Below are 12,196 nucleotides of genomic sequence, written 5' to 3' on the forward strand. Positions count from 1 at the left end.
CACCCAAATGCCAAGCCCCAGAACCCGTAATCACAAATGAATCCTAACCACTTCTTCGAACATCTTGTCCTTTCAGCTGGACTTGGCTGTTCTAGGGTTATGGAAACCCCCCAGCTACGAGAGAAAGCAAAAAAGAATTGTTCCATTAAGAGGACAAGCGAGTCAGTTTATTATGCTTTCTTCTGATCCATCTTTCCCTCTTGTTAATTTTCCCTCCGTGTTAATTTGGAAGGCCAAGTCTATAGCATCAGCTCTCTGGCAGGCTGGTAGATCCATTTGCAGCCTTAAATCAATCGTTTCTCCTAAATGATGTTTAGAACCAATTTGCATAGACACATTTAACTAGTGTGCTCACATGCGCGGCAGAGAAGACTCGGAAGATGAGAGAATGCTCAGAAAAACTCTCCTCTCTGCAAGGTGGAGGCTTCTCCAGACTCCTCCAAGAAACAACCATTTGATCTCCTAATTCACTGAGTCATATTGTATATTATACATCGCAGTTCACTCAGCTGAGGAGTGGAGGAAGCTTCTCACCAGCAATTCCAGTTTAGAGGTTAAAATCTCACAGCATCCCCAAAGGAGTCCACGGCTTCTCACAGACAACGCTGGCTTGTGTTGCGATTCTGAATTTTACTGACTCTGTAAAGGAGGGATGCAAAGGAATTCAGGAAGGGTGAATCTCTCTTTGCTGGGTGACCTTTCTGAATATGAACAAAGTATTGTTCCTTGTAGTTATTAGAAAGGCAGCACAATCCTTGCCACGGAGTTCGTGCAAGTCAGTGGTGACAGAGGCGGGAGAAGAAAAGAAGACTCTGCTGCCACAGAGAAGGTGACTTGTCAAGACCTGGAGGGCAGGGAAGCAGCCAGCCAGGAGAGGACTTCCCAGTCTGTCCTCTTCTTGTTCCTTGGGCTTGCTTTGCCCTCCCTTCTACTCCTTTTGCATGCTGCTTCGCATAGAGAATTGCTAAAGGGTATTCTGGAATTGGCACATGTTTCGCTTGTGACAGCCCCAAGTTCCTTCAGTTCATTGGCATTTTCCCCACCTGCAGCATGTCAGGTGTATGTGGACGCATGGCTCACACAAGGCAAATAGTAAACATGAGTGCCTCTGGTACAACACTGCACAAAAGCAAACCTCCCTTCCCAGTAGCCTCCCTTGCAAAGACTACTGAGCCCAGACAGCTCGCCAAGGGAACCACTGTTTGGAAATTATTGTTCTCCAGCCAGGGGTGGACTGGGAGCCCCTTCCCAGTCCAGCTGCCTGGGGCGGGACCGTCAGCCCCTTCCTGGTGAGGACAACTGTTTCATGCAGCAGAGAGCTGAAGCATCAAATCAATGAAGCCTTCAAATGGAGAGAAAGCTGAGCTGGGCTCCGAATGTGATTTATGCTTTCACAGTCTGTCTGAAATGCTGTGATCGAGTTTCTCATTGCAATGGTCTCTCGGTGAGTAGTATCCAATTAGGTGACCCCCTGGGTCTCTCCTATCGATTTAGTGCAGGGTGGGGAGAATTGGGCCATTGTTTTCTCATTACTCTTTTCTCCTTTTTTGGCTGTTGAGCTGTCTTCGCAGGCATGAGAGGCTGCCTCATGAGGCAGGAGACCGCCCCCCCCAAAGCGTCACAGAGGCTGCAGAGGAGGCCCAGGCGGATCCCAGGGAGGAGAACCGATGGCCTGGAATCAGTGGAAGCAATATGTGCAGGCCAACGGTCCACAGCGTTGCAGCGAGGATTGCCTTGCCATCTCCCTGGCCCGAATGCGTCACCTTCTCGTCAGCCGGCAACGCTGTGCACCTTTGGGTCAGCCAGTGTGCAGACTGCACACCTCTCGGAGGGTGGCAAGATATTGTGTGCATGGTTGCTGACTGTCAGCACAATCCTATGCCTGTCTACTCAGAAGTAAGTCCCATTAGAGTCAATGGTGGTTACTCCCAGGAAAGTGTGGCTAGGATTGGGCTATGTATTGTCACAGAAGTCTTTAGGCATTCTGGTATGGGGGAGGGGGTTTGAGCAAATGCAAGAGAAGAAGCAACCAGGCTGCCAAAGGGGGATGTGAGCAGCATGACGCAGACCTCCTTGTGGTGCCCCTGATTTCTCCAACAGCATCTCTACAGGTAGCCTGATCAACTACCTGCAAATTATACAACAGTGACTCCAATTCTGTTGCTTTGATCCATCACGTTGGCATGATTGCAAACCAACCCCAGTGACTCTACAGCTGCAAGACCTGGACTCTAAAGAAATATGATAAACAAAAAATAGACACCATCTGTCTATGTAAAATAATAAAGGTTGGGTGGTGGCAATGATGGAGAAATAAAGCTGGGTGGACCCAACAAACAAGAAACCACCTTCAGTGCATGTTTTGAAATCTAGACTTTGCTGATTTGGTCATATACTGTGCATGGACAACTCCTGTCTAGTCAAGCAAGCATATGATGCCAAAAGTACTGGGAAAAGAGGAAGACCTAAGGAAAGATGGCTTAATCACTTCCTAGAGGACTTGAAAGATACAAAATGGGATTTTTGGCCAGCTACCAAAAATCTACCAGCTGAGATTTTGGCCAGCTACCAAAAATCAGCTACTATGGCCAGCTACCATACGACTTTGTCAAGATCACCAAGATGGCTTAATAGTGTTGAGGACACTGCTACATTGTTTCAATGGGAACTTGTTTTATAAGTTGGGTGTTGACAATACGCAGAGAGAGAGAAAGAGAGAGGGAGAGAGATCCTTGATGCCTCCCCCTAATAGGCATGTCAGTGGGTCATCCAGGGTCATCCATCCAGCTTCCCTCCACCCCTCTCTCCAAAGGATGTTGTCCATACAAGACAAACAGAATCAGTGGTGTTGCTAGAGGGGGTGCAAAGCAGTAAGTTTTGCAGGGAGTTTGACTGCAGCACGCAAGGTCCCCCTCCCCTTCAGAACTAGCTATATGCCTCTGTTTTGCTCCCACTGCCTGGAAAGGCTCTGAAAGGGAGGGGGCTCTTTGCACAAGGAGGTGAGGCTCCCTGCAAGACTTACTGCTTTGCACCCTCTCTAGCGATGCCACTGGACAGGACCGTTACTATCCTGCTTCTGTGCGCGCACACACCATCATGCTAATTGCCATTGCTGACTTCCCGTGGCAGGCAGGAGGAAATCCTCTCTCCCTAATTAGGAAGCCAAACTTGATGCAGGAAGTCTTTTGGAATGCCTTTTCTCTACATTTCAACATATGCTGTGAGGGTGGAAAGGGGAGGGAAGCCTGCTGAGTAAGACTTCAGACCGATCACAGGGAGATTAAATAAACAAGGAGTACCCACTGCTGCTTATTAGAGAGCAACCGTGTAATAAAAGACGGGGCCTGCTAGTGCACTGCATCATCCCTTGCAGGAAAGGTTCCGAGAAGCAGAAATGCAGAACAGATTTTCAGGCAGAATTAGCCAGAGGAAGAGTGAAGCGCATTGACCCCCCAAAGGAACATTCAAGTCTCTTGCCCCCTCTTGGGGCACCCGGAGCTTCCACCAAGTCAGCTCTTTGGTCTGCCCAGTCAGGTATTGTCCCCACTGCCCAGCATGGCTCTGCAGGGCTTTAAATTAGCCCTGCTAATTGGGTAAGAGGCACTTTTTCAAGTGGCTGCTCCTTTTTTAGCAGGGGGAGAGTAACTGGCCCACCTCACTCCAGCACTAGTGGCTGGGGTGCTGGTATTCATTTGCATCTTTTTAGATTGTGAGCCCTTTTGGGACAGGGAGCCATTAGTTATTTGATTTTAATAATAATAATAATAATAATAATAATAATAATAATAATAATAATAATAATAATAATAATAATAAATAGGGCTCTTTTCCAGCCCTCCCTAGAGATGCAAGCGCTGATCCTGGGACTTCTGGCATGCAATACATGTGCTGTGCCCCTCCCCCAAGCTGCAGCTCCTCCCCCTATGCCCACCAAGTTCTGTGCTGTGGTCACTGCCTGGCAGCAGCTGCCCTGAATCTCCAGACCTCCTTGCCAGCTGTGGAATTATTTTTGCCTGAGCCTGCCATCTTCTGCAGGCCTGGCCTGTCTTTAGTCTCAGAGCTTTGGACTTCCCCTCAAGGGCTTGTCCGTTTCCCTGTCACTTTCGGGTCTCACTGTGCACTTTCTAAAAAATTGCCCTCATCAGTTTCACTTGAAAAGTCAGCAAAGATGCGGGTGAATGGGGTAGAGGAAACTGAGCCAAATGAGATCTCCTGGGCCAAGGAAGGGCTATTACAAGAGGTGGGAGAAAATGGTGATAACAAAATAAAAACACATAATACTGCTTTCGGTACTTCTCATTCTTGCAAAAAAAAATTTGCAAAAAAAGAAAACTATTTTATATGGTTTTTATTTATTATTTAATGGGGGTGGGGAACTGTGGCTGCATCTGCTGACACTATACCACCTATATCACCTACCTGAAGTGTTGGCATCCTTCAGTCTCAGAAGACTATGGTATCGCGCTCTGAATGGTGGTTCTGGAACAGAGTGTCCTCCCCTGTGCATGAAGCCTGGGTAAAGTAGATATGGAGGATAGACTGTTTCCCATGCAGCAAATCCCCCCTCTCCACGTCGCCGAAATGGTCCAATGGAAAGGCAGAGGCCAATACAGGTGGTTCCAGCGGCGTCGCAGGAGTTGACAGAACGTGACTGAGTTCAGCCATGAACTGCCTCAGGGACTCCGGCTCCGGATTTTGCCTCGAGGTTGACTCCTGAAGCCTTTTCCGTAACTGGATGTAGCCACAAGGCAGTGGAGGTCACCTACTACCTAGCAGTAGTTGTACTAACTAGCTACTAACCCTAGTACTAGTACTAACCCTAGTACTAGTAGTAGGTAGTAGTATCACCTACCTAGTACACTTTTAAAGTGATTGTAATTCATAATTATAAGGTAAACTTTGAATAAAAACACATCACCCCACTTTCTGCACTACTGTCTTTGGAAAACACTGAAATCTGTGAAGAAATAAAACTGCTTTCTCCCACCTCTAGCTGTTACATGTGTCAGTGCTGCCAAACACAAAATGATGCTGTTTCCCCACATGGGGAGACTGGGGCCCAATTCTTTACTCTCCCAGTACCTGCACTGGGCTCCAGCAGCTTCCAGCTGCCCCCCCCCACTGGATACAGTGGTTGCCATTTTGGTGCCATCGCACCAGCTGCCGCCACCACCATTAGGACTGGGCTACAGGTCCCCTGCTTTTTGCAAGCCACAAAGGGCCAGAAGAGGTCATTGCAATGGCTACTGAACCCCTGGCAAAAGTGCAAAGGAGGGGAGAAGGTAGGCACAGGGGCAACCTCCTTTGAACAATATTGTTGTTGGTGATCTTTGCCACTCTCTCATGCATCTGTCCCAACTGGTCCATGTCCCTCCGGGATCAGGGTGCCCAGAATGGAACTCTTGACACATTGGATGAGGCCTCCCTCATTTGGAGCGGGGCTGTGAACTTTCTTTCCTAGCCTTGGAAATGCAGCTCCTCTTGATACAACCCAAAGTGGCCTCTTGTCCTGTTTGCGGGTGGTACACACCTGCACTACTGTGAGATGGTGACTTGATTGAGGGTTGTTTTCCAGACTGCTGCCTTGAATTGTGATGCAAAATCTTGAGCAGATGCACAATCTGCCTTTCTAACAACCTGGCAGTGGCACAAAGGGGCAATGTGGGCAAATAAGTCCAGCTGGTGAGGTAATGCCCAGAAGCGTCCACCACCACCAGGCCTCCACTGGTCACTCGGAGTAGCCTCCATCATGCTCCTAATTAGGACTAATTACCACTTAACCCCATGAAGGGCTGCCTCCACCAAAGGGACTCTAGTTCAATAGATTCACCACCAAGTAGCTTTAGTGGTTGCTAATTAAAACCACCAGAGCTGAAGGCTTCCTTGGCCTTGCTGAGAAACTTGCAAAGAATCCATTATTGGTTTGATTTTTTCCCTCTTCTACAGAGCAGAGGCTTATGAGAAGGAGCCAGCTGGCTGGCTGGCAATCAGGCAGCAGTTTCATGCCTGCCCAGGCTCTTCCCCCTCCCCCCGCCCCCGGCTCTGTGTGCAATAACTGAAATGTGAAAATCTTGTCCCAAGTGTCACTCCCCAAATATTTGGCCACCTTCAGCCCAACTTCCTCTTTCCCCTCTTATACTTTGCAAATGTTCTTTCCTTCCTTGAGCCCTACAGAGGACAAAAGCTGTCCTGGCAATTTTGGAAGGGGACTTGGCTCCCAGGACCTCAGCAGTAATTGCATTCAACTTCTGCACAGGGACACCCAGTCCCTTCCATTTGACTCTGCCAATCTCCCAAGAGAGGGACAAGCAGGTATTCAATTCTTAATCAGACTTCCAATTAACGCTTCTGCATTGCACAACCCCTCTCTTGTCTGGAAAACAGGCCAGTCTCCGATGATTATTTCCCCTCTCATTGTCCAGGGATCCTGCCCTTTTCAATCCTCCTCAAGCAAAGAATTTGGATTTGAAGGGTGGCTTTCTGCATTGAGGGGCTCAGCGCTGAGAGAGAACAACCTTTACTTTCCTGCTTCAGCCAATTTAACGCATCTCATTTATGTGGCCGGACCACTGCAGCAGGTCTAGAACCTAGAACCCAGCCATCTACACACACACACACACACACACACACACACACACACACACACACACACACACACCCTTTAACACTGTGGACTACTGTACAGAGTCATGACAGTATTGAACAGCTTCCAACAGACCTCTAGGAATCCACTTCCTGTAGCGAAGCAGGATATTCTCAGCCAAACACCCACCAACAGCCTCAGCACCGTCACTTAGTCTGTGGTCAGTTCTTCCTCCTTCCTTGCTATCCTGAGCTATCCTTTTCCATTTTGTTAGCACAGGCTTGGATCTCAGGTACCAACGGCCCGTTTAGGGAATTAGAGGACAGGTCCTCTCGTGGACTGAGAACTGGTTGAAGACCAGGAAACAGAGAGTGGGTGTCAATGGGCAATTTTCACAGTGGAGAGAGGTGAAAAGTGGTGTGCCCCAAGGATCTGTCCTGGGACCGGTGCTCTTCAGCCTCTTCATAAATGACCTGGAGACAGGGGTGAGTAGTGAGGTGGCAAAGTTTGCAGATGACACCAAACTTTTCCGAGGGGTGAAGACCAGAAGTGATTGTGAGGAGCTCCAGAAAGATCTCTCCAGACTTGCAGAATGGGCAGCAAAATGGCAGATGCGCTTCAATGTCAGTAAGTGTAAGGTCATGCACATTGGGGCAAAAAATCACAACTTTAGATATAGGCTGATGGGTTCTGAGCTTTCTGTGACAGATCAGGAGAGAGATCTTGGGGTGGTGGTGGACAGGTTGGTGAAAGTGTCGACCCCATGTGCGGCGGCAGTGAAGAAGGCCAATTCTATGCTTGGGATCATTAGGAAAGGTATTGAGAACAAAACAGCTAATATTATAATGCCATTGTACAAATCTATGGTAAGGCCACACCTGGAGTATTGTGTCCAGTTCTGGTTGCCACATCTCATAAAGGACATAGTGGAAATGGAAAAGGTGCAAAAGAGATCGACTAAGATGATTACGGGGCTGGGGCACTTTCCTTATGAGGAAAGGCTATGGCGTTTGGGCCTCTTCAGCCTGGAAAAGAGGCGCCTGAGGGGGGACATGATTGAGACATACAAAATTATGCAGGGGATGGACAGAGTGGATAGAGAGATGCTCTTTACCCTCTCACATAACACCAGAACCAGGGGACATCCACTAAAATTGAGTGTTGGGAGAGTTAGAACAGACAAAAGAAAATATTTCTTTACTCAGCGTGTGGTCAGCCTGTGGAACTCCTTGCCACAGGATGTGGTGATGGCGTCTGGCCTGGACACCTTTAAAAGGGGATTAGAGAGGTTTCTGGAGGAAAAATCCATTACGGGTTACAAGCCATGATGCGTATGTGCAACCTCCTGATTTTAGAAATGGGCTATGTCAGAATGCCAGGTGCAAGGGAGGGCACCAGGATGCAGGTCTCTTGTTATCTGGTGTGCTCCCTGGGCGTTTGGTGGGCCGCTGTGAGATACAGGAAGCTGGACTAGATGGGCCTATGGCCTGATCCAGTCTTATGTTCTTATGTTCTTATGTTTCCTTGGATAGGGATAACCCTTGTAGGGAGAAGGTCTTTTGAAGTTATCCTGAAACCAACCCAACCAACTGCATCACCCTCCTGTCTCTTAAGATGGTGGAAGCCCAGCAAATGCAGAGCAAACCCACCCCATCTTCCACAGGTGAATCCTCAACATTCAGCAATGTGCCATCCTAGGGGCGGAAGAAGAACTGAGGCCATGAACCTTGGTGTGAGAACGGGGGTGTTCCAAACACATCCATTCTTTTGTTTGCAAATGGTTGGAGGACCTGGGCATGGATGCTAGCAGCCAACTGCCCACAGTTGGTTCCCCCCTTCAGGGGTTTCCCCCTTTATTATAAGGGTGAGGCCTGAACTGTCAGGGAAAGCCCTGAGATCAGCCCAGTTGCCCTCCTCCCAAGGCCTGGCAGCTCCATCCACTTTGCTCTGGACTCTGGACAAGAGGCACAAGGAGAGCCTGTTCCACACCCTCCCCCACCCCCACCCCCAGCAGAGAGGCAGGCGGACAAGCCCACTGTTTATCCCAGGAGCACCTGCCTTTGCTGACACAGACACAAAGGTTTGTCTAGAGCCTGCTGGCCCCAGCAAACAGCTGGTTCTCATGGCTCCCAACCATCCATCATCCCTGACAACCCTTCCCCTTGGTCAATAGTTTGGTCCTCACCTTCCTCCGAGAGGACGGCTTCCTTGCCAGTTGGAAGCTCATAAATACCACTTTGCAGGCTCAGGTCAGCTAATGATAGATGGCAGCCGGTAGATAATGCCAGAGGCTCTGGGCTCCTTGTCATCGAGACCACTTCCTGATTAACTAATAGAAAAAAGCCCAATTAAGAACCAAAATGCTTCCCTGGCATCCTCTCTCTCCCGCCCCCTCCCTTGCCAACAAAGAGGAAAAAAAGTCACAAATCTCTTTTAGGAAAATCGCCTGCGGTCCTGAGGGAAGAGGATAAACAGGGCCAATGAAAGGGGCCTCTTCTGTATGCCCCAGTCAGTTGTCCTTTCCCCACCTTCACTTCCTTGTGGAGAAGAGCTGGAACTGGTTTCATACTTATCAGCCTGAGTGACACACTTGTGACAAACAAAGAGGGATTGATCAGACTTCAGTCCCACTAAGCTGCTGTTTGGCTCCTTCAGAAGAATCTTCAGGGGAGCCCCCTGCAAAACACACCAGTGCAGTGATCGTCTGGTGGCAGGTGGGGTCAAGGTGACAAGGAAGGGCTTCCATAAGCATTCCAATTTTTGTTTTTAATGTAAATCTGCCCCCCATTAAAGAAATTGGTTGGTTAATTGGATGAGTTTTAATTAAGTTCCCAATTAAATTTGCAGCGTACTTTGTTTTTAGATGATGGTGCACCTGAACTTGTAGCAGGCATCCTCTTCAAAGGGGAATGCCTCTAGGAAGATGCTTCCTACCACTCAAAGCACTGGCAGAGACTGGTCTTAGTAACCAGCTACTGCAACACACGCGGAGAAGCAGATTGCGGAGGAGCCTGCTGGGACAGAGACTTGCAGCACCGAATGACCAACAAATATTTCCAAGGTCATTCTGTGGCAGGCATTCAGGCAACTGCAGTTCAAGCAGAATGTCTCAAAGGACCTTCCACCATGGAAGCACCGAGCTGGAATTCAGCGGCTAACCGGACGCTGTGCAGCCGAAACTCAGAAGGCGAGGAGGAGCCGCTGACACCCTGCAGAAAGCGAGTAGCCCTCTGACAGCGGCCTTCAGCTCGGCAATTGGCTGTATCCGTCCATCACCCCCTGGGATGCATGTTCCGCGCTGCACAGGAGGCCTGCATTAGACCTGCCCCCCTCCCCACCCCACTTGCTCTTTCCACCTTGCATCTGCCAGGGAGTTCTGGCCCATCCAGACTTACAGCGCCAGGCAGCTGATCAACGTTAAACGTTGCAAGACTCTTTCTTGGTTTTGTGCTATGGAGGAGGGAAAAAATAACCAAGGCTGCGTTTCTCAGTCACCCTGAAGGGATCTGAAGTGCCGGGCCTGGAGTTTGTCAGCAGAAAAACCCTCTGTTTTTGAGACTGTTTTGTGTGTGTATTTATATACAGCTGCCTGCTTAGCGCTCATGCTTTGATGTGCAATAACTTAATTACTGTAATAGGTCCTCTCTCTCTCTCTCTCTCTCTCTCTCTCTCTCTCTTTCTCTCTCTCTCTCTGGCAGTGATTCACCTCAAGCATTCATACAAATTGGGAGGAGAGAGAGAGGCACAGATTAATTCCATTTACTTTTTATCAGACCCAAGAAGAATATTTTGCTGTTGCTATCCTGCTGGCCCTAGCTTTTTTCCCCCTCTCTATTTAACTCCATATAACAGGTTTATTCATTTTTCTCAGAAATACCTTTCAATGCATTTTGAATATATGTGGCAGCACCTGAAAAGGGGGGCGAGGCGACAGAGAGACATGGCTCATTTGCGCACTCAGAGCCATCAACTCCCTGCAAGGCAGCCAAAGGAGCGATCGTTTGCTCAGACAGGAGTCTGAGAAGTCAACACATCTGTCTGTGGAAAGAGTCCAAACTGGCTTCCTGACAGATCAAAAGAGTCTAGTCTGAGGCATTCCTGGGAGATAACTATGGAGTAGAACCTCCAGGCAGAACCCCAGCATCACTGGGAGGGGTACATGGGATCCAGACCACACTGGGTGACACCCTCTAGTGACACCACTAGTCGCTAAAATTTTGGAAAGCTTTTGGAAAATTTGTAATTATGAATAATACCATCATGTAGTATTAATACCATGAATACAATAATACCATCAGGTAGAATAATATCATTTGATGCGGAATTTCATGTAGAATTTATCTGTATTCTATGAAAGGTTATGGCCAATTAACCAGAAAAGGAAAACACAACTGTCTTATGTAACAAAAAGTGACCAATGAGATTGATTGTTTCAAGTTATTATGGCATAGCAGTGAACCAATAAGTTCTTAGTATGAGTCAGCTCTCATTTCCATGGATCCAAGCTAATACTAGAAAACTTATTCTGTTGTGTGAGCACTATCAAGTTAGCCACTGTAGGTTTATTTCATTTTATTTTTGTTAATTGATTTGTTGAGTGACCTGAACTGTGATATAATAATAATAATAATAAATAATAATACAGGTATTTATATACCACCTTTCTTGGTTGTCAGATTTCTCCTCAGACTTTAATTCAAGGCGGTTTACATAGGCAGGCGATACTAAAACCCAATAGGGATTTTTACACTTGAAGAAGGTTCTGTCTTTCAAGAACCACAACATTTCAGATGGATCTTTTTATGATCTGGTATCACATTCTGGCCTCCATTTTCCTCCCACACAGGCTGACAGCCACCAAAGAGCAGGTGGAATAACTCAGCATAACTTGGCTAGGCTTGTCAGCTGCTTCAAGGTCTCGCCATTCACGGTGCCGGTGGCTTCAAACAGGTGACCTTCGGATGTTATCTTCAGGCAAATGGAGGCTCTACCCTCTAGACCAGGCCTCCTGCCCTTTTTTTTATTACAAAAAAAAAAGTGAATGGCGGTGACACCAACTCTAGTAATGCCACTGCTTTAGGCTGTGTATGATGTGGTAATTTATCCTGTATGGTCTGGTCTGGGAGAAGGTCCAACATGGGGGTGACACAATGAGCTTTTGCACCAGGTGATGCAAACCCCAGAGACATCTCTGCCTCCACCTCTTGTATCAGTACGACATATTTCTGTGGCTCAGAAAGCTTCTATCCATCTGCAGTCTTGCTTTCTGGCAAAGGAGAGTCAGGCTGTTTTGCAGATTATCGTCAACACCATGCTATGCATCATGGAGGAGAAGACAGGCAAGACATGGAGGATGCTGGCTTGGCCAGGTCATGATAACCCAGGCTATTTTGTCATCTCTCTGCCAGATGTTTGCTTGCAATATTTCCTAAGCACACTTGTTAGGGTGACAGGAATGGAGGGAATCACAGATGTTTCACAAGGTGACACACACAGAGAGAGAAGCTCCAGCTTCCTTTCTCAGCCCTGCAGCGTGTTCTTGGACAGTCACCTGGAGGCCAAGCATCAGTCAGTGTGGCACGAGGAAAAGGGCAGGCAGTTTGCTGCAAGTGT

The sequence above is a fragment of the Tiliqua scincoides genome, chromosome 11, assembly GCF_035046505.1.
Source record: "Tiliqua scincoides isolate rTilSci1 chromosome 11, rTilSci1.hap2, whole genome shotgun sequence".
NCBI classification, from domain to species: Eukaryota; Metazoa; Chordata; class Lepidosauria; order Squamata; family Scincidae; genus Tiliqua; species Tiliqua scincoides.